Below are 21680 nucleotides of genomic sequence, written 5' to 3'. Positions count from 1 at the left end.
TGTCTCCGCCCCATACAACCTGGAATTTCCCCAATTGCTTTCAATGGACTTCCAACATGTGATCGTCTTGGTGCCTAGCAGGAAGTTGCAGAATTGCCTGGCTGTCCTGCCTACTGCCAATATGAACTTTTTATTTATCAACAGGATGATGGATTATCTCGAATAATTAATTATCTCAGAATAACTGATTATCTCAGAATAATTGATTATCTCAGATTCTCAGGATAATTGATTATCTCAATTTATATTGCAAATAGGGACATTGACAGGACAGGACTTGAGATAATTGTTGAGATAATTTGAGAAAATACATTATCTCAAGATGTTTTATCTGGAGATGATAAATTATCTTGATAGTAAATTATAAATTATCTTGAGATCATTATCTTGAGATAATCAATTATCTTCAGATGATCAATTACCCTGAGATAATAAATTACCTTGAGACAATTATCTCAAGATAAATATATGGAAATAATAAATTATCTCAAGATAAATATCTCCATAATCTTTTTGTCCAGAGATAAAAAGATAAATATCTTGAGATAATAAATAATCTTGTCATGATAATAAATTATCGCGAAAAAATACATTATCTCAAGATGTTATTTATCTGGAGATCATAAATTATCTTGATTAGTAAATTATCTTGATAATCTCTAGATGATTAATTTCCCCTGAGATAATCAATTATCCCGAGATAATTAATCATTCTGAGATAATCCATTAACCTGAGACAATTATCTTTAGATAAATGGAAATAATGAATTGCTGTATCTCAAGATAAATATCTCCATAAAAAACCTCTCTCTATATATCTTTTTGTCCAGAGATAAATATCTCATGATGATAAATTATCTTGAGATAATTGATAAGTCACTCAAAAAAAATACATTATCTCTAAATCTTTTTTATCTGGAGATTAATATGTTGAGATAATCTTGAGATAAATTATCTTGAAATAATAAGTTATAAGATGACTTATCTCAAAGTAATTTATTATTTCAAGACTCTAATTTGTTATCTTTTATAGATAAGTGTCTCAAGAAATTATCTTGAGATAAGTTTTATTAATAAATCTCAAGATAACAAATTATCTCAAGAGAATACATCATCTCAAAACCTTTTTTTTGTTACTAATAAATTATATAAAATCATCTCAAGATAAATATATGGTGATGATAAATAGCTCTTATGATAAATTATCTCAATATATATTTTTGAAGTTAAATATATGGAGATAATAGTAATAATGTCAAGATGATAATGTATTATCTCAACTTAATTGGTCATCCAGAGGCTATTTAAAGCAAGTACATGTAAAAAGCTTTTCTTTTTAATTTAAAATTATTGTTATTATTGTCTTCTGTTTTTTACAGGAAGCATGCATGATGGTTTGGAAAATGGACCTTGTGATGGCTATACCATGGACATAGGAAACCATTGATTTTTGAATCAACAGCGGGAACTATTCTTGGTGGTTATTCAATGGAGCTCAATGGATTTTTCAACCTACGGATTTGGCGCAAACTTCTCACATAGCACTATAACATGATTAGTCGTTTGGATTTAAGTACCAGCATTCAGCAGTTGGGGAAAAAATCAGCATAGTTGAATGAAATACTTAATTGTTAGTAGTTAATGGCATTATGTCAAAGTCTGGCTAACTTTGCGACTAATTTATGAGACATTGCCCGGGCACATTGCACTGTTTCACTGTTTGATGAACTCCAATAATAAACTAAAGGTTAGATCTGCACAATAATTATTTGTGAACAAAAATATTTACGGAAATGATTGTGCTCCTGGAGAACAAAACTATGGTAAAGAGCTCCAGAATTACTCCAATAATTACATAAACAACTGAATAATGCACCAACTGCCTGCCAAGATTATAATACAGGACATTGATATGATACAGCAGGGTCTTTGAAAGAGCTGTGCAGTCAGAAAATTTAATATATAATGGCACAACAAATATGATAAGAATAGAGTATGATGTTGCGTGGTATAAGGGGTACTACACCCTCGATAAATTTGTGTCTATTTTTGCATTTTTCTCACAAACTAATAACACAGTGATAACAAAAGTTATGTATATTATAGGGCAAGGAATCCAATTACTACACTGGAATTTCAGTGACCCAAGACAAGCGGTTTGTTATTTATGATAAGAAATAAGGTACCACTAGGATGTACCTCGTTTCCTATCATATACTAAACCGCTTGTCCTGAGTCACTGAAATTTCAGTGTAGTAATTGGATTCCTTGCCCCTATAATATACATAACTTTTGTTACCAGTGTGTTATTAGTTTTTGAGAAAAATGCAAAAATAATCTAAATTTACCACATGGGTGTAGTACCCCTTAAAGCATCTGCCAAATTTTTTTTTTTTTAATTTTGAAAATTGACCCACATGGTCTGGATAACAATTTGAAAATTGCACCTCAATAGGTGTATAGTGTATAGTTTCTTGCATTCACAGCAGTTATAAAGCTATAAAATTTACCATTCTGAAATTAAAGAGGAAACCCAGCCAGAGCAGTCCTTCTGGGATGAACCAAACCTGCGTGGTTATCAAATTAGTTAGTGACAATTTACAAGTGACTTAACTAATGCATATTTATACTATGCCAGGGTCATTTGTTTGGCAATATTTTCTTAACATGATCAAAGACATTTCACTCCCTGGAGGTTTGATTCACCCCGGAAGAATTACTCTGGCGGGGCTTCCTCTTTAGGTAGTACGTATTACACCCCCTGATAAATTTTGTGACTAATTTTGCATTTTTTTTTCACAAAATGACTACACACTGGTAATAAAAGTTATGTATATTATAGAGGCAAGGAATCCAATTACTTCACTGCAATTTCAGTGATTCAAGACAGGTGGTTCATTATATAAATGGGGTACATTCTAGCGGTACCTCTTTTCTTATCATAAATAACGTACCACTTGTCTTGAGTCACTGAAATTCCAGTATAGTATCTGGATTCCTTGCCCCTATAATATACATAACTTTTGTTACCAGTGTATTATTATTTATAGTCACAAATTTATCAAGCGGTGTAGAACCACCTGCAAAAATAAAAACCTAGTAAAAATTTCCAGCTATGCAGTAATGGTGATGGTGCTCTTGGAGCATATGATCACAGTGAATCCATGTTGCAACCATGTAGCATCATAGAGACGGGGCACATGCCCCCCCCATCGATTGCAAAGTTTAGAAAATCCAATTGGAAAATTGCGGAAAATGGATTGTGCCCCTCAATCACTATCAGACACAGATGCTTTAATTCCCCCCAATATGATGACCTATGCTATGCCACTGATTACTTCTATTTGATCATTGATGGTGCGTAACATTTAACCTTGGTCCTTTTTGGCTCAAACACATAAAACTGGAATGAAAGCCCCAAGTAGGTCAAATTATGCATCTCTTGACTGGAATTTTCAAATTTCGCAAGGTTGTCAACCAACCATACTTCCATACAGCAATAATCCGCAAAGAAAAAAAATGGCAAACCATCTTCTCTGCAACTGAACTATGGAGTCTGATACCATTGTTTATATGATATTTACCCATCTTACATGTATTTCTATTCCTACTCAAATGCAACACTGAAATAAATTCAAGCAAAGCAAATGATTATGCTTTTAATTTATTATTCTTTTCATTTTTACACATACAAAGTCATGATTGTTAACATCATCTGCCAGTGATTGTGTTAAAAGTTACCAAATTTGCCTTCAATAATGTAAAGTAAATCTTCAGATACCATGTAAAGAGGTTTAATAAAATGCTATTTTTATATAGCATGGTTCTACTAAGTCTTGAGATTGTAGTCATTCTTCTCTCATCTTTAATGTCCATTTGCATTTTTCCCCATTTTTTTTGGCAATAGCTTGTGTTCATGGTGATCATAATTCAAAATCTTCATTTCATGAAGAACTAGCTCAGTTTGCTGATCGCAAGGCCATATATTGCCACATGACTGAGTTAGCTGGGAGTGTTTCAAAATACTTGCATTTCCTTGACAATAACGATATAAAATTGGATGGTTTGAACCCAATACGCAAATTTATTGGTCGAGCTATGAGTTTTAAAATATTGGAGGAGACAAAGTCAAGTCCAATATTTTTTAACTCATAGCGAGACCAATAAATTTTGTATTGGGTGAAAAAATATCAAATTTTATCATTATGTTTTCAGAATCTTTTTGGTCAAAAACATGACTTTTGGTAAAAATGTGATTTTTGGTAAAAATTTGGTTTTTGGTCAAAATGTGATTTTTGGTCAAAAATGAGTTTTGGTCAAAAATTGTGGAAAACAATTTTGGGGAAAAGTGAGCCTATCCAACACAGTCCAAGTTTTGAGTCCAAGTGTTGATTATATTGGACTCTTTTAACTCTGTACAAAGTATAGGAAGGAAGATTCTGAGAACATAATAGAAATAAATTGAGTGTATGGGCGAATGGGGTTAGTTTGAGTCAAAAGAGTTCAGTGTGGGGCACTAATTGGGGGATGTAGGACTACTTAGGTTAAATCATGATATGACTGCTCTTGTGTTTTTTTAACCAAGAACAAATTTGTTTATTTCCCAGGGGGTCTCTCCCATTGTGGCATGTACACCATCCATGATAATAAAAATGCGTAAGGGTAGTTTTGCGTGGGTAGGCACGATATGTGTGTATCGTGTTTAAGGTTTTAAAAACATGAAAAATTGGAAAAAAGGGTAGCAAAATTGCAATTGCTAATACGTGGAAATGAAATTTAGGGTATGAAATTTGATGCAAGGAACAAAATCCCTGTATATGTTTAGGGTGTGAAAACAGGCGTGTGATATCTGTTTAGGGTATCGTTTTAGCCAAGGGTTAAATCCTTGTTTAGGGTGCATTTCAAAAGTTGATTATTGCGGGAGGTGTACAGGCCACAATGGGAGTGACCCCTGCAGGTTTATTTTAATAACCAGTCGGTCCGGGCAGGCTTAAGCTCGGGCCCTGATAGGGCCAGGCTCAAACAAAAGGCTCAACCCAAAGCCTAAAAGCTTACAAGCATGATGTTCTCAGCTGTCTATCCAATCTATCACTACAAGATTCCTATTTTGGCCATCTGCAGACTGGTACACACAAAGTACCTACACAGTACCAATTATGCCACTGCACAGGATCCACCAGCAGTGGTACTGCACTGAGTTCTAAACTGGTACTCACCTGGTACTGCACCGTACCAGCCAAGTACATGTACCTCCGACTAATTCAGCGATGGTGTACCTGTGCAGGCAGCCCAATATGAATCAGGTAGTGTAACTGAGCTCCATAATATTAATCCTAAAACACTTGTTGTCACAGTCCACTGCTTAGATTTAATTTCTAAATTGGAATGTAAAATCTAAAAGTTACTTGTCGATTGCTTGTTGCCACAAATGGCACTGTAGTACACCAGTACACAGACTCGCAGAGGAATGTTTATTGCAACTTTTCGATCTCAAATATGGTTCCTGACTACCAGTTGCCTGAGTTATCAGTTTCCAGGGCTTGGTCAATCTTTTGCCTTACCACACACACCAACCTATAAATTTAAAAAGAAATAGAATAAAATATTGTTTCACATCGAACAAGTTTTTACTGCAAATTGAAAATGATACGTGGGATACAATGATATTCTGGGAGACAAATTACTGCTGGTGGCAAACATTAGCAAAATGGTGCAAGTGATTATGAAAATGCCACTGTTAGCAACAACATTTCAAAGCAGTTTGAGGTACCGGTACTCACGCTTTCTTACATGTAGCTCCAACTTCCACTGACATTCTCCGCACAAAGGTGTGAGGTGTACACCACAGCCACAAGAGGTCACACAGAAAAATAAATTATCAACAAATTCACAACTACTTTCCTCACATGAAGTTAAATTAAAGAAATCTTTTTTTCTTACATCAGTGTAAATTTTGAGCACATTTGAAGGTGTAAGGTGACCAAAACTGTGACTGAAACTATAGTCTCTTCCCGGAGACTGGCTTTGCCGTAATAAATACAATGTACATTTGCCTACCACATCACAGTTACTTGGCATGGGACAATTACATATTTAGCATTTTAAATTTAAAAAATGATGATTTAAAATTGTATTTAAATATACTGCAGGTTTTTCACAACATCCTTAACCCTGCAGTCACATGGCTGCTCACTACAAAAGGGTTGAAATGTTAGCAATACAGCAGGTTTTTTTTGGTTGGATTATTTAATGAGTTTGTGTCCCTAAGTATGTGTAGTAAACTAAAAATCAGTGGCTAAAATACAATGTACATGGCAAATTCCTTTCTATTCAAAAACTAACTTTGCTGAAACTGCAGCCCATTCATGGTGGATGATCATGGATCTACATTAGGGACTGTTCACAAACACTTGTTGGGGGCTGATGCAAAAGGGGGGCTCTTAAAAGTTTTGACCCTTCTAGGGGAGAAGGGCTCTGAAAAAATTGACCACAAATTTTCCCGGGAAAATTGAGTATATGGGGTTGACCCATAATTTTCATGTCAAAAAGGGGGCCCTGAAATTTTTGAGATCTGAAAAAGGGGCCCGAAAAATTTTCACAATGAAATTTTTTTGCATCAGGGCCCCCAACAAGTGTTTGTGAACGGTTCCTTAATCGATTTTACTGTATGATACATGTACGAGGGGTATCCAAAAGTTTTTGACATCACCCAGAAGTGAAAGAGCTATACTGATAAAATTTTGTCAGTGTAATCACTGGTCCTTATGTACATTATGGTTCAAAAATGGTCTCATAAGTATGTTTACTTTCTTTCCAGGTGGTGCTAGATGGGCAGTAGGCGCATTACCTTTTCATGATAAGATCCTCCACTTTCTTGAGTTTCTTCACTGTGGCGCGCCATCCATAAGTGATGGACGTCCACTTCTTGGCTAATCTGTGAGGGACATGTAGCCAGTTTGGAAATTCCTTTTTCAAAAAGCAACAGTGCAACACGTTCCTCAATTTTCACCATCTTGCAGGTTATGCGCCTAGCTACTGCCCACCTAGTGCCATCTGGATAGAAAGTAAACTTATACTTATGAGACCATTTCTGAACCATAATGTACATAAGGACCAGTGATTACACTGACATAATTTCATCAAAATAGCTCTTTCACTTCTGGGTGATGTCAAAAACTTTTGGATACCCCCTCGTACAATGTACATGTCATACATCATAGACTTACTTGCAAACTCATTTTGTGTGGCATGGTGGTGCAGGGCTCTAGCCTTCTCCTGTCTTTTTCTCCTGATGACATGAAGAAAGAAATGCAAATTTAAATATCAAAATTTGAGGAAAATTGAGGTACATAATACATTAGATGCATGCATAAACTCCTCTAGTTGATTAATTTCACAAAAGTGAGGTTGAGCTTTACCCAAGGAAAATCTAGTACTTGGACGTAAAAAACAAGCAAACACAAACAGAGAAATATTGAAATTCCCAATGATTACACAGACAGTACAAGTACCCACACAGATTTGGTGCCCTAATTTGTATTTACTGAACTACACTGTATTGGTAAGCACCGGAAAAATGTATGATTTTTGAGAGCAAATTTTGCGCATCAATTTCACAAAATTCCTGATTTGTGTGATTTATCCATAATATTACCCAAATGTGTGCATTCATAAAAGTTCAAATTTGCATTTTTTAAATTAAATTACACGGTATGCAGAGTTGAATTCGTTAAAATTAAGTCCTATGAGCAGTGGCGTGCATCGTGGCCGCCCCTACCCGGGGCTGAAGAAAATTCAATTTTGCCGCCCTTCCTCAGCAGCCCGAAAAGGTTGCCCCAATTTTTTTTACGGTCGTTTGAAAAAGTGAAGAACAAAAAAAAAAAAAAGGATTTCTAGGCGCTAGCGCCCCAAAAGCAACACATTTTATATATAGTACAATTTTTTCAGAATTTCCGCACCTTTTTCTTTACTAATTCTTTTTGCCGCCTTCTTCTTCCGCTGCCCTTCGATTTGGCCACCCCTGCTTTGACTCGGGGCTGGCGCCTAAAGCCCCCAAAATATGCGCATGATGAGGGCGGTCGACTGCATATCCGTCAGTACACGCTTTTCAATACGGAATAAATGCTAACCTCAATGTGACATCATCCAAGCAGCAAAGTTCATTTCCCATGGAAAAAGCATGTATTGACGGATATGCAGTTTACCATTCTGCTATAGTCTATTTTCTATACCGGTACTTTTTTCTGCATGGATTGTATTACAGATCACCATGGGTTCTTTCAATTTTGTGAAAACTTATGTTTTTTTTTGGAAAATGAATACTTTAAAAATGGGTGTCTTGGAAAAATCTTAAAATTTGTGGCCAAACCTGAAATTCGCGATTATACCCAAAATATGTGAATGTTAGCGTTTCACATACATGTACATTGTACATATCTTTTCAGATTGATTTTTTTAATACATACCCTTTTCTTTCTTCCTTTGTGTGCTGCTTTGCTTGTAGCCCGATCTTCCCCGTCAAAAACAACTATGGGCGTAACATTTTGCCTAACCAACACATCTACTGCTTAGCAGAAATCATTGACATACCGGGGTACCTGTAAGAACCATAATTGCATAAAAGTGAGGGGTGGTGCAATAATTATGTGTACCCCCCGGGGGGTGAATTATAGGGGGGGCAAAGATTTTTTGGCAGGCCAAAAGGGGGGGGCAAGCATTTTTTGGCAGGTCGAAGGGGGGTCAAGCGATTTTTGGCAGGTCGAAAGGGGGGCAAGCAATTTTTGGCACAGATATTTTGGGCATCTTTTCTATATTACGCCCTAAAAGGCGTGAGGAAAATGTTACTGAACATGTTCAAATATGCAAAATTTTTCCTGCTCAGCTCTTTCGCATTATATGTTAAGACAATTTAAGGTTTTAAATTCGGGTTCCCCAAAATCTTGCATGTGTAAGGGGGGGCAAAGATTTTTGGCACGTCAAAAGGGGGGACAAAGGTTTTTGGCACGTCGAAGGGGGGGGGGCAAAGGTTTTTAGCACGGCCAAAGGGGACAAGCGATTTTGGCAGACCATTTTGAGAATTCACCCCGGGGTACACATAATTATTGCACCACCCTGATGTAAAATTGGTTGATATACAACTTGTCCCTATCCCAACCCACCCCTTGACCAATAGCGTATCTGTGGCAGGGGTCACTCTGCACCCCCCCCCCATGGCTTTGACCAGGAAGGAAAACCTGAAAAATTATGCTAAATCAGCCTATTTTACACCTCTGCCTGAGAAAATCTACCCTGTGACCGGGTAAATCTACCGCACACCAGGATTTTGCCCGCTCTGACAAGTGACCCCAATACACGGTACACCACATACTGCCCTTGACAATATAGTCTACCCGTCCTTTGACAATATATATAGTCAACTACCTTAGCTAAAGTTATTCCCTCCAGCAAGCAAGGGACAGGTTGGTCACTGGTCAGTGACAAGTTGCCTTCAAAAAATGTGGTGCAGGTTGACGCAAGGACAGGTTGGCATAGGAACGGCTTGTCATGTATTCTTAAAAATTAACTTCATTCATGTGACCAGGTAACATTAAAACCAATCAACGGTACAGGATGCTTTTTTGGTCACGCAGCTATAAAAAGACAATTTTCATGGTTTAGAATAGGAGATTAATGAAAAATAAGCCCTTAATCCTTTCCTTCATCACCGAATACAAGTCACACACTTAAAATAATTTCTTAATATATGAATAGTATTGTAAATAATTGTGGTTCTTGAGAAATATGTAAATTATGAAGATGTTGTGTTCAACTCTTTTCACATCATAATTACAGAACCACAAGATCCACAAAATTGTAACTGGATTCAGCACCACACCCGATTTAAAATGATCATAACAAATTTCACTACATGTAGATGGTATACCATCTACATTACATAGTATTTAAATTAATAAGCTTAAGCTTAACTTACTTCGTGGATCAATTCCAGGTTGTGCAGTGTACCTGCGTCAATGCCTGCACTTCACCGCCCAAATCCGCGGCAGAAACCCTGGCAGAAACTTTATTTTCTATATTCTTGAATTTTGGGAGTAAAGATTTAATTCCCATTGTCACGATTCGATTGTAACCGTGTGTTTGAAGCTGTCAACTCCGGGATTGTTATTTACGATCAGCTGATTGAATATCACAGGCTGTTTTTAACGGCTGATATCGCTAATTGTTCAAAATGCGCATGCGCTAGACATGCGCATAAAACAAATCGTGTTCCCGTGGTGTTGCCGTCGGGATTGCCCTGGAATTGCCAGAGAAGTATGACCCACCCCCCCTGTATACACACTAATGATTCTGATCAGCTTGTGTGGAGGTAATGAGCTATATTATTTGGAAATGATGTATACAGATTAACGAGTCTGATATTGGCTTGTCACTGTTGGCAGGGCACCCTTTTTAAAGGGTGCCACTTGGAAATTTGGAAAATCCTTATTAAAAGGGTGGGGGTTTAAACTTTGTTGGTAAAAAGGGTGGATTGATATAAAGGGTGGGAGTAAAATAAAAAGGGTGGGAGTGCCAGCTTACAATATATTTTCATTGAATGATAAAATCATCCTAGTTTCCAAGAATAAGTGCCAAACCATAAGAATAAGTGCCAAACCACTGCCATCATTACCATATATCGCAAGATAAAATTCCATTTGATGCATGTTTACATCCACTAGGCTATCGTGTGAAGATAGGTGCAGAATTTGGCGTACTTGATTTACTTCGAACCAAATTGCCTGTGACTTCATCAATGTATACAAATAGGCGAAAAATCAAAAAGTGGTGGGGGTCAGGAATTTTCAGTGTAAAGGGTGCCTTAGTATAAAGCGTGGGGGTCAGGAATTTTCAATATAAAGGGTGCCTCAATAAAAAGGGTGGGGGTAAAATAAAAAGGGTGGGGGTCAAACCCCACTGCCAAGTATGGCTTGTTGGTATGTAATGATCTATTTTTAGAAACGATGTAATGTGCCAAATGAGATGATTAAATGCTGTAATATGCCATAAATAGTTAAGATTATTCTAGAATGGTAAGAAATGATCAACCTGTATATGAAATGATTGGGCGGCAATATTTTAAGTTCTAAGAGGGAACTCTGTGAAATTTATGTTAGCCAGTAGTGGTACAAAAGTTACCATATTGAAGTCTGCAAACTTCGTGGTTCTTGTGTGTTGGAGAGAATAAAATACGCCAAAGGCGGTGAAGAGCGAATAGTGCTGGATTGAGTTGTCGACTCTAAGAAGCGACACACTTGTAACAGTGCAGAATGTTGATGCGGGAGTCTTACTTTTCGCCAGCCCATAGGGCTGGTACCTAATTCTGAGATGGGATTTGTGTACACTAAAGATTAGCTAAGATGCCTTCTTCTATTGGTATGAACAATTTTTTTTACTTCTTGTGGTTGAAATGTTGTTGATGTCTGCTAATTCGATTTGCAAGGAAAAGAAAGTATGTTTTGCCGTTTCAACGAACGAAAACGATTGAGTATTGCCAAAGTTATGTTTGAATTAATTATGACTTAAAAAATTATCATAGGTTAGGCCTACACATTTAAACACAAACTTGTTCAGCAATCAGCATATCAAAAAAATGACATGGTCAACAATTAGTAATTAGCCGGGAATGATCACTGGAACGAGGTCATATCACTATCAGTGGATTACTGAGCATAGCATGATGTTTGGTTGCCTGTGAGTGCATAATTGATATGTTGATAAGAGATCTAATAATGTTGTAGAATCAAAATCTTCATTTAATGGACCACATTGAAGTCAAAGTAATTATCTATCCTATCCTCAGGCGCGTAGCAAGCGGGGGGACAGGGTGGACGAAGTCCATGGGCCCCGAGGGCTCAGGGGCCCCGAGCACAAAAGCGAAAATTAAATAAGAGCTGATAATGGAGAGCAGGGCCGGATTTTTATACCATTGGGACAGATGGGAGGGGCCGGGTCCAAAGGCAATTTTGGGCCCCAAACTTTGGGGGCCCCAAAATTGCCTCATGCATGTTTCTTTTAACCCCAATAACAACATGTTTTATGGTCAAAATAGGGCAAAATTGTAAAATTTTCGGCGCTTCGCGCGCATTCAAAGAATTGAATTCAACAAAATATGTTAGTCCCCCCTTTACATGCTTTAGTTAAACCAAAACTTGGCCACTGACTTAAATGCACATGCCTTCCTCGGCACGTGAGTTCGGGCCTCCACATTTTAGCCTGGACCAGGGCCCCATAAGGTAGGCTAAATCCCGCCCTGGTTAAAAGGGCCCATACTGCTCCTTGTCCATGGGCCCCTGATGCTCTTGCTACGCCCCTGCCTATCCTGTATCGTTTTATGGATAAAATTGACTCAAAATGTTATTGATGATATTATTGCTATCTTTAACATCAGTTTTGTCTTTTCAACGGGAAAAATCTGATGGAAAATAAAGTTTTTAGGGCTAGCTATAATATTGAACAATATATCCCATATTTTGACATTCACTTATAGAAAATAAATAAATTATTGTCTTACTTTATAAATTATAAATACTGTAAATGACACATAACTAAAGTGAGGCCACTTTCTATCTTTTTTATTTGATTCATAAAATTACATTCAACAAAATGATTGAAGACTGAGAAAACACACAATGCAGACTATTACAGAATGGAGTAGGTAAGATGCCATGTCCATAGCTTTGCAGGAGTTTCGGACTAGCAATCAACACATTCAAAAAATACAGTTTAAAAGTGAAGATTGTAGTGAATGATCAGTCCTTTATCATGTGCTTGCCACTATCTACTTTATAGTAAACTATACATTGCGAAATAATATAAAATCATTTTAAAATAAAATGTGCATGTAAGTTGAGTTTACATAGCGAATTAACTAACAACTGCAGTGTATTTCTTGATTTTAATAATAAGCATGGGTAAAAAGCAGTAAAGACAAAAATACAGAACAATTTATGAATTAAAGAGTTGACAGGAGTTATAGGAGTTAATGCTTTTTGCTGTTTCAGTGTGCATGTTCTCACCGTTGATGGGTTGGTGAACTGTCATGTAACATGGATGTAAGCGTGATCCTAAAAAATGCCTTTCACGGTGACCCAAACTATTTACAAGACCTCTTCTGCATTGAGGCTGGCCTTCCCTTTTAAAGGGAATTTTTATTTATAAGATATTCTTGTTTGGAAATATCTCCATCAACGAACTGTGGTATTTTGCTGGACTAACATCAGTGAACTTAGTGTCCTATCTGTCTGTCGTCTGTCAAGAGATCTCCGAGAGAGGAGCTTACGGTCAACAAAAAAGAAAATTTGGAAAACACAAGCACATCAGCTAGGATAATGCAAACATAGTCTTCAGGACTTGGACTAAGACTGTGGTAGACCAGGGGTTTCCTTTGCGTAGATAGGATCTTGGACATTGTCGAATCTTGGATCAAGAACTGAGACATCAAGGAATTTCATCAGACTAAACTTCAGCCGATCAAGATCTCCAGGCTTAGTTTAAATAATCATAGCAAAAAGGAAATCTGTATTATTTAATTGAACTCTTATATGGTTTTGTATTGTTATTTTATTGACAGCCATACTGCACTAATTAATCAATATTCATTAATTTGTTCTATATAATAAACAGTATGTTTGCGTTTTGCTGTTGAGTGAACTCGGTAGCAGGTGACTTTGACCTGGGTCATTTTAAAGACCATTTATTAATATCTATTCAAATAAGATCTCACTACATTTTCCGAGTCAAACTGAACCAAAATCATCTATTTGATCCAGATCAGTTATATCCAGACCACTGATGGGATTTAAGGGAACTCCAAATTTGGGATCAGGTAAGGCGTCAGTGTAAGGTACAGATGGAAAACACTAACAATAAGGGAAGTAAATCCCAGAGTAAGATCTAACCTAATGTACAGATATCATAGCAAAGTAAGCTACCCTGCTCTCTGCATACACAGTCAATACTTCCAGCCTCATAGTGTTTCTGAAACATCAGACTTGACTATCAGCTATAATACAATACATTGTCCCTGGTGCAACCGTCTTTAGATTCTACCCATTGGTTGCTATTTGAAACAGTTTATACATCTTAACTTTACTCATGAACGCAAATGACATATGAAGAGCTTAAGTCCACAACTACGTGTTTCTCATTTACTTGTGTGATACAATAACAACTACTTTAACAGGTTTGACATTAGCAACAATGAGTTGTACCATCAACAAGCCATTATTTTAACAATATGCTCATTTGGGAATCAAAGGCCTTACACAGTATTGGTACTGTGTATCCATCCAATGTTTGCTTTGTAATGGTGCATCCAACTGAAATTATAATACCTATAGTATCACAACCCATTGCAATATCGCACAGGTAAATCAGAAACATGTGTTTGTGGACTTAACACGGTTTGGAAATAAGCTCTTCATAAGCTGATCCGAATCAACCTGTTAACCTCTCGAGGACTGTCGTCCACGGCTAATTAACACAATACATGATACACCCAATACAATCATTGATCAATACGATCAATGATCATTGCAAGTAATAATATTACATATTATTTATTACGATGTTATTTTAGTCTCCATGTAATTAAAGTACAGGTGGAAAACATCATATGAAAATAAATGACCATCCATGCAACTCTAATTATATACTGATTTTCTGGATTAGTCTAATAATGATATTTCGGACAATACAATGATCAATATATTGCAAGTAATATTAATTGTGATGTTATTTTAGTCTTGATATGTTCCAAGTTCACGCGATCATTAAGAAGCATAATTTTAATTAAGTTGTTTACAAAACCGTAACATTTTTACTTAGCCGTCCGGAAGACATACCATTGTTGTTTTGCTTATTGTTTTGCTTGTTGTTGTTGTTGTTTTGTTTGTCAGCTTGTTTCATACGCATATAAGTGACAATCCATAGTTGAATCCATATTGCATAACTTCTAGGAATGAATGAATGAATGAATGAATGAATGAATGAATGAATGAATGATTAATTAATTAATTAAACAAATTGTTTAAACAATTAATTTATTAATAATTATAAATAATCAATTTTGATTAAATAACATTAATTAATAAATCAATCAATCAATCAAACAAAAATAAATATACCCAAAAGCCTTTCAACAAATCCTAAATTGCTTTTGGAATTTCACATAGATGTTGCTATACCGTAGGTTGTTGGTGTATACATGTCCATACATAGCAAACATCTTTGAACTAAACTTACACGCATTCATGGAAATTATATTTTTACCGTTGACACTAGGGCCCTACACCTCGTACAGCACAACATTTATGCCGTATTGAACTCTCATTAATTGCATTAATTGGGAAGCATTGATATTATTGAATAATTTAAATATTCACACTGACCTAAGGCGCCGGCTTTTAGGTAAAGGATTGCCGATCTCAACTTAATAAAAGGGGACTTCCGTCTATACCCTCTTATTTGGCGGAATGATGTGTGATATCACCAATCTGGTGGGTAAGACAGTAAGGGAATTATGCCCGACTATCACACCTGTAACCATCAAAACGCCATTGCCATCGATATATTACTATCTTATATTTTGCAGAAATATCGATGTCTATGGTCAATTTTATTGGACGTGCATCATGCTCCATTTGTTACTCTAATTGCATAATTAGTCGAGAAATAAATGGAGCGGTAACTTAAGATATCTGTTACAAAACTGATTCAAATTATTGGTAAAAATATCTTGACGGCACTGTTTGGATCTATTTTATGCAGTTACAATCTCCTCATAATGTGACAATTTGAGGCACAAAACATTAATTTGCTTTAATTGGATATAATAAGATAAGACTTTGAGGAACCGCCTGAAATGAGCATTGTTCATACACCTGATCAAACGTGTGACGATAGATGCCAAGTTTATAGTAAGTCCATAATAAGCACAGACTTACTACAGTATTACTGCACAATTGGGTGGATTAAATCCGCTTAAAAATCGATGTTGAATTGTATTGTGTAATACACTTTCATCTTTCTTTTGTCTACGCGTAACACGGGTGATGGAATGCAGTTTAATATCCCCGCCAAGGCCACATCATTTCACATTTTAGGTGGGATAGACGTAAGGGGGTCCCAGCTATGGCTGCCATTGAGGTGTAGAAATGCGTGAAAATGGATTCGTCCATACACAACATAAAAAGAACCCGTACAAAGCGCGGTATAAACGCTTGAATTGTTACAATGAATTATTGCTGGCTGCACACGCGTGTTACGGCTGCCTTCGCAAACAGCACGAACTCGCAAACCAGTTTGCGAGTTCGGTCTTTGACGACGGAAACGCAAACTTTATCGGGTAAGGAGAATATAAGATGTAATCGTAAGTATCAACATTGTACTGATTTAATGGACATGATGGATATTATTCAAGGTCGTATTAAGGGCCCCGTAGGCCTACACCAAATCACTATGTATTATTGCAATACGAGTTCCGAGTTAATATAATTATGCAGTGGAGTGGGGAAATTGGTGGGTGTGTAGGGGGGTATTATTTCTTAGGGGAAAATCGGAAACTTATCTTAAACTTGGGCGAATTTTGGGTCAAAATAGTGTGTTTTCTATGTTTTTTGTCGGGGGTGTGCAAACTGACGACAAAGAACACATGTGGGAAATTCTCCCCTTCCCCTTGGCGCCGCCACTGGGTATATGAGCCATACTGGGGACAATTTGTGAGACTTCCCTATTTTCAGAAGATCTGTGCTGAATACGACACCTGAAAGTCTTGATGCAACGATCTAACCGTAAAAAAACACACAATCCCGGGCACACAATATCACATACCACAAGATGGTGTATTCTCCTAACAATGCCTTCTATTGAACTTAAAACGAGCTGCCTAAGAAAGAGGGCAGTATACTATTTGGAGTGGGAATTTTGTATAGAGTTTGCGTTCCCGTCCAGTTTGCGTTTACGGCCTTCACACACGCGGGCATGGTGCGATCGATATTACCTAGCGGTCGTTTCGGGCTATGACATGATCAAGCTCTGCCATTTACCTCTGCAGCTCTGGGTGTACTTTTTAATTTGCAACTTAAGTTAAAATTGCACCAATGAACTTCATACTGGTATCAATCTTTGTCAATGTGAAGCTTTTGGTTACAAATGTGGTATAAATTCGAGCTAAAAAGTTTCTGCACACGACCGTATCAATCAAATTGTCCGAATATGCGCAGATTCAGATTTATGAAGGGTTACATAAGGGAGCGATCGTTATTTATGACAGAGGGGGGGAATGGGAAAATTTAGGGGGAACACGGAAAAAAAATTTTGGTCTTTAGGGGGAACCTGAACTTTTAGTTGAACCAGGAGGGGAGATTGTTATATTTTAAATGGAGATTTTGAGCGGACGCGAGGGGGGGACACAAAATTTTTTGTCCATATTTTTTCCAAAACGCACATTCCCCCTGCCGTAAATAACGATCGCTCCCTAAGTGAGGACTTGCGTTTTGTGTTGTGTTTACATATAATCCGAATGTGGTCAGCATGGCTCGAAAAAGTGGGGAATTTGAGAAGCTGAAGTGTCCGAATGGACAGAAGTCTCTAACATTTACTTTTTATATATCAAATCACTGCCATAAAGTGCCTCTGAACAGGGAAGTGAGATTGTGTGTTATCTTACTTCCCTGCTCTGAACAAGGACAGTAGCCCTGAAGTACGCGCAAGGAATACATTACTGATGTATTACCTAATTGATTTACGTCATTTTTTGATAACCAATCCAATCCTGCAGATTAAACTGTTCAAGAAATACAGTATGTGTGTATAATTATTTCAATCAAGTCCGTCCCCGAGTCCGTCATACTGTTGAACATTGCATTTGGTATGTACATCGTCCAATTTCTTTCATTTGTAGTATTTATCATGTTTATTGAGGTTTCTTTCAGTCCCTAAACATTCTTCTAATCTGCAACAATGTTTGTCCACTTGGTAGCACTTTAATACCCTACTCTTTTCGAAACTAACTGCGATCATACATGTTCAGATATCGCCCTCTGTATATTGGACCAATAGCTTAACGTCTCCTCCGAATGACGGAATGTTTCATTTACTCAATTAGTCCCAAAGTAAAATGCAGCATTTACAAGTAATTACTAATATTGTTATTTATTTTAGGAGGCAGGATATTTTTAAACCCCTATGCAGCTCAAAGCATGTTTTATTTCGAGGGGTCTGAGCCAAAAAGCCGTAAGTGCATTTTTGGCCAAAAGTGGACACTTTAATATGATTGTATACCCATATAAGCTTGCAATCTTTAGCTACAGAAACTTACCGGCGAAAATGTAAAACCCTATTATGCATTACAACACTATGCATGAAATGTGTGAGAGCCAGAAGGCCACAAGTACAAAATCACGGCTTATTATATTCAACGGAACGAAACGGAACGGAACGAAACGGAACGGAACGGAACGAAATGAAGTTCTCACGGCTATTGGACATTATGCAGATTGTCACAGCGCATCTTTTGATACCAATTTCAAGGTTGTTACTCACTCCCATCAGTGAGTCCGCATTGTTGATTAAGAAACACAATTCTCACGGCTATTTCTGAATGAATTATGAATTTATTTTGATTGCAAATTATGCAGATAGTCACACCGGATGTTTTGATACCAATTTCAAAGTTGTCATTCACTCCTAGCAGGCGCAGTGAGCCCGTTCCGTTGGTTATCACTTTTTACCAAAAGTGATAATCAACGGAACGAAGTTCTCATGGCTTTTTAAAGCAAATTATGAAATCTATTTAGAGTGGAAATTATGCAGATTGCCACAGCGCATCTTTTGATACCAATTTCAAAGTTGTCACTCACTCCTAGCAGGTGCAGTGAGCCCGTTCCGTTGATTATCACTTTTTACCAAAAGTGATAATCAACGGAACGAAGTTCTCATGGCTTTTAAAGCAAATTATGAAATCTATTTAGAGTGGAAATTATGCAGATTGTCACAGCGCATCTTTTGATACCAATTTCAAAGTTGTCACTCACTCCTAGCAGGTGCAGTGAGCCCGTTCCGTTGATTATCACTTTTTACCAAAAGTGATAATCAACGGAACGAAGTTCTCATGGCTTTTTAAAGCAAATTATGAAATCTATTTAGAGTGGAAATTATGCAGATTGTCACAGCGCATCTTTTGATACCAATTTCTAAGTTGTCACTCACTCCTAGCAGGTGCAGTGAGCCCGTTCCGTTGATTATCACTTTTTACCAAAAGTGATAATCAACGGAACGAAGTTCTCATGGCTTTTTAAAGCAAATTATGAAATCTGTTTAGAGTGGTAATTATGCAGATTGCCACAGCGCATCTTTTGATACCAATTTCAAGGTTGTCACTTATTCCCATCAGGTGCAATGAGCCCGGAATGTTGATTAAGAAACACAATTCTCACGGCTATTTCTGAACGAATTAGGATTTATTTTGATTAGTCACACCGGATGTTTTGATACCAATTTCAAAGTTGTCTCTCGATCCTAGCAGGTGTAGTGAGCCCGTTCCGTTGATTATCACTTTTTACCAAACGTGATAATCAACGGAACGAAGTTCTCATGGCTTTTTAAAGCAAATACTGAAATCTATATAGAGTGGAAATTATGCAGATTGCCACAGCGCATCTTTTGATACCAATTTCAAAGTTGTCACTCACTCCTAGCAGGGTGGTAATTATGCAGATTGCCACAGCGCATCTTTTGATACCAATATCAAAGTTGTCACTCACTCCTAGCAGGTGCAGTGAGCCCGTTCCGTTGATTATCACTTTTTAACAAAAGTGATAATCAACGGAACGAAGTTCTAATGGCTTTTTAAAGCAAATACTGAAATCTATTTCGAGTGGAAATTATGCAGATTGCCACAGCGCATCTTTTGATACCAATTTCAAAGTTGTCATTCCTAGCAGGTGCCGTGAGCCCGTTCCGTTGATTATCACTTTTTACCAAAAGTGATAATCAACGGAAAGAAGTTCTCATGGCTTTTTAAAGCAAATTGTGATATCTATTTAGAGTGGTAATTATGCAGATTGCCACAGCGCATCTTTTGATACCAATTTCAAAGTTGTCACTCACTCCTAGCAGGTGCAGTGAGCCCGTTCCGTTGATTATCACTTTTTACCAAAAGTGATAATCAACGGAACGAAGTTCTCATGGCTTTTTAAAGCAAATTATGAAATCTATTTAGGGTGGAAACTATGCAGTTTGCCACAGCGCATCTTTTGATACCAATTTTGGTAAAAAAGTGATAATCAACGGAACGGGCTCACTGCACCTGCTAGGAGTGAATGACAACTTTAAAATTGGTATCAAAAGATTCGCTGTGGCAAGCTGCATAGTTTCCACTCTAAATAGATTTCATAATTTGCTTTAAAAGCCATGAGAACTTCGTTCCATTGATTATCACTTTTGGTAAAAAGTGATAATCAACGGAACGGGCTCACTGCACCTGCTAGGAGTGACTGACAACTTTAAAATTGGTATCAAAAGATGCGCTGTGGCAATCTGCATAATTACCACTCTAAATAGATTTCATAATTTGCTTTAAAAAGCCATGAGAACTTCGTTCCGTTGATTATCACTTTTGGTAAAAAGATGCGTTGTGACAATCTGCATAATGTCCAATATCCGTGAGAACTTCATTTCGTTCCGTTCCGTTCCGTTTCGTTCCGTTTCGTTCCGTTGAATATAATAAGCCAAAATCACCTGTATCATTACATGTCGTTTTTGTACTTGACATGAAATTTACTTCCGAGTTTTTACTCAAATTTTGATTTTCAAATAGTCGTGATAGAAGTTATCCGTGTTCTTTAAGTATATCCTATCAGCGACTGCTATACCTTGTTTAGGATTTTCAGAAGAAGTACCTGCATGTGCAACCATGACTGTTTCAAAATAGCCCGCCAAAGTCATGCAAGTAACTCCGAGGTCGTTCATTGAATTGGTTTGAATGAGGAGGGAACCAGCGCCTTTTCTTAGAAGTCACACATGAGTAACGTGGATAACCTCTATTGTAGCTAGTCGCGACTATTGATGCTGAGTCATGGCGCTCCACTTCTACTTCTACTTCTTCGTTGATACTCATCATAATCCTCCAGAGGATGTAGAACCAAGGAAATAACTTAAAATGCTCTAGTGCGGTGCCAAAGTTGCGGTGCATATTATACAGGGTGCAAGTAAAAAAGTCTGGTCCTTTAAATGTGTGCTGCAACTGCTCCCTTGAAGGCCTCAGCTGTTGGCAGGGCGAGGACATCTCCAGGGAGGTTGTTCCACCAGTTGACGGTGCGTGGGAAAAATGAGTATCTGTACAGTTGGATGCGAGATTGAATGGCTTGGTACTTGAGAGGGTGATAGGACCTGGTGCTGCTCTGGACCATAGGAGTGAGGTAATGGTCTGGATTTATGGCAATCTGATGGTGATGGATACGGTACACAGTGTCTTCGACCCTATATCTTCATGGCAGGAATCGCCATGGTAGGTTAAATCCACAGCCACGATTAGCCATTTGGTTCAAACCTTTAAAGCTCTTTTAAACTAATAATTAGTCGAGGGACATAACTAAGGCTACTCACAATAGCCGGGTAATCGATCTTGGTTGTGCGTGATTAAG

The 21680-nt window shown here is 37.3% G+C and overlaps 1 long non-coding RNA gene across 1 annotated transcript; it reads right to left on the bottom strand.

Annotated features, from left to right (window-relative positions):
* Positions 1-5001: 5001 nt before the first annotated feature.
* On the bottom strand, positions 5002-10321 carry LOC140155198 (uncharacterized). The gene is made up of 4 exons (XR_011859357.1): positions 9971-10321; positions 8466-8597; positions 7227-7288; positions 5002-5574 (listed from the first exon to the last, which is right to left on the bottom strand). It is a non-coding gene; the product is annotated as an uncharacterized lncRNA (long non-coding RNA).
* Positions 10322-21680: the final 11359 nt, after the last annotated feature.

The sequence above is a fragment of the Amphiura filiformis genome, chromosome 6 (genome assembly GCF_039555335.1).
Source record: "Amphiura filiformis chromosome 6, Afil_fr2py, whole genome shotgun sequence".
Lineage (NCBI taxonomy): Eukaryota > Metazoa > Echinodermata > Ophiuroidea > Amphilepidida > Amphiuridae > Amphiura > Amphiura filiformis.
Note: the sequence above shows the minus strand (reverse complement) of the source record. Positions and strands in the feature narration are given on the sequence as shown.